Consider the following 2,500-nt stretch of genomic DNA (forward strand, 5'->3'; position numbering starts at 1 on the left):
CCTCCTCCTCTCCACCCACCTTCTCCCCTTTCCACTCCACACCCCCTTCTCCCCTCTCCACCCTACACCTCTTCCCTTCCCATCCCACCCTTCTCCCCCCTTTCCCCTTCCCCCTCTCCACCCTTTACCCTTCTCCCCTCTCCACCCCACACCTCTTCACCCTTTCCCCTTCTCCCCTCTCCACCCCACACCTCTCCCCTTCCCCCCTTCTTCCCTTTCTACCCCTTTCCCCTTCTCCCCTCTCCATCCCACACCTCTCCCCTTCCCCCCTTCTTCCCTTTCTACCCCTTTCCCCTTCTCCCCTCTCTCCTTCTACCCTTTCACCCCTACCACTCTTCTCGCGCTTTTTCTTTCCCCTTTCCTTTCTCTCTCTCTCTCTCTGTCCTCTTTTGTCCTCCTTGCCTTATTCTCTCCTCGTTGTGTATTCTCCCTCCCTTCCTTTCCCCTCTTTTTCCTCTCTCCTTCCCCTCTCCGTGCCTTCTTCCTTCCTTGTTTTTCTCCTCCCTCTCTTCTTACCCTTCTTCCCTCTTTGCCTTCTCCCTCCCAGCCTCTTCCCTCCCCAGTCCTTCTACCTCCCTGTCCTTCCCCTCTTTTTCCTCCCCTTACTCCTTTCCTCATTCTACCTTGATCACTTCTCTCCTTTCTCTCCACCTCCATTCCTTTCCTCCTCCCCTATCCCCTCCCCTCTCCCCTCCCCCTACTCCACTCCCCCCCTCTCTCTCCCCCCCTCTCCTCTCTGCAACATTTCGACGTATCTGCCGCGAGTTTGGAGGTCACTTAAGCTCATCTGCTTGATGGCAAAAAACAAACATCTAAGCCAAACCAGCACCAAACAACTTAACACAACAACTGAACAACTCTGCAACTTGATAACTTAACACCAGTCAAGTTGCAGAGTTGCAAGTGGAAGACAGAGATCCTCGACAGCAATTGTGCATTTGACTAGACTACCGGGAAGACAAGGCAAGAAGACCCACTCTTCGGAATTTCGACGTTCCGGGTAAAGAGAGAGAGAGAGAGAGAGTACGAAGAGAAGAGGAGAAGAGAGAGAGGGTAAGATGAGGAGAGAGAGAGAAGTGAGAGAGTGAGAGAGAGTTATGTGGATGGGAGAAGATGTGATCGGAAGGAGAGAGAGAGAGGGAGAGAGAGAGAGAGAGAGAGAGAGAGAGAGAGAGAGAGAGAGAGAGAGAGACAGAGAGAGAGAGAGAGAGACAGAGAGAGAGAGAGACAGAGAGAGGGAGAGGGAGAGAGAGAGAGAGAGACAGAGAGAGTGAAAGAAGGAGAGAGAGAGAGAGACAGAGGGAGAGGAAGAGAGATAGATAGACAGAGAGAGAGAGAGAGAGACAGAGGGAGAGGGAGAGGGAGAGGGAGAGGGAGAGGGAGAGGGAGAGGGAGAGGGAGAGGGAGAGGGAGAGGGAGAGGGAGAGGGAAGAGGGAGTGAGGGAGAGGAGGGAAGAGGGAGGGAGAGAAAGAGAGAGAGAGCGAAAGGAAGGAGAGAGAGAGAGAGATGAGAGAGAGAGAGAGAGACCGAGAGAAGAGTGGAGAGAGAGTAGGAAGAGAGAGAGAGAGAGAGAGAGAGAGAGAGAGAGAGAGAGAGCGAAAGAAAGAGATAGAGAGACAGAGAGAGAGAGGGCGAAAGAGAGAGAGAGAGAGAGAGAGAGAGAGAGAGAGAGAGAGATAGCGAAAGAAAGAAAGAGAGAGAGAGAGAGAGAGACAGAGAGAGCGAAAAAGAGAGGGACAGAGACAGAAAGAGCGAAGCGAAAGAGAGATCAAAAGAGAGAGAGAAAGAGAGTAACCCGACGAAGAAAAACATTCCTTGGTGTGTCCCAAATCTACACTTGCAGTTATCTCTGCTGCTCTGTGCTAATCACTGATCGCTGCCTGTCTTCCTGCTCTGTCTGCGTTTCGTCTGAGACTGTCCCTCTGTCTGCCCTTGTTTATGTGACCCGGTTTCCCTTTCTCTGCTTCAGGGCTTCCGGCTAGCAAACGCAGCTGCAGCCAGGAGCCAGACGCAGTTAAAGGCGGAAGAGGATGCAGGAAGCAGGAAGTCTAAGGTCGTGAATGAATGCTGGCTTCATAACACTGAAATGATATAGTAAAGCATAATCAGTGCTTTAAGTCACATGATAAGCATTATCAGTACCTTACACACACGCACACAGAGACAGAGAGAGCGAAAGAGAGAAAGAGAGAGAGAGAGAGCAAAAGAGAGAGTGAGAGAGAGAGAGAGAGAGAGAGAGAGAGAGAGAGAGAGAGAGAGAGAGAGAGAGAGAGAGAGAGAGAGAGAGAGAGAGAGAGAGAGAGAGAGAGAGAGAGAGAGAGAGAGAGAGAGAGAGAGAGAGAGAGAGAGAGAGAGAGAGAGGGCGAGAGAGAGAGAGCGAAAGAAAGAAAGAGAGAGCGAAAGAGAGATAGAGAGACAGAGAGAGCGAAAGGAAGAGAGAGAGAGACAGAGAGAGAGACAGAGAGAGAGAGAGAGAGAGAGAGAGAGAGAGAGAGAGAG

This window comes from Penaeus japonicus, unplaced genomic scaffold, assembly GCF_977035675.1.
Source record: "Penaeus japonicus unplaced genomic scaffold, GWHDUDI00000001_assembly GWHDUDI00000009, whole genome shotgun sequence".
NCBI lineage: Eukaryota > Metazoa > Arthropoda > Malacostraca > Decapoda > Penaeidae > Penaeus > Penaeus japonicus.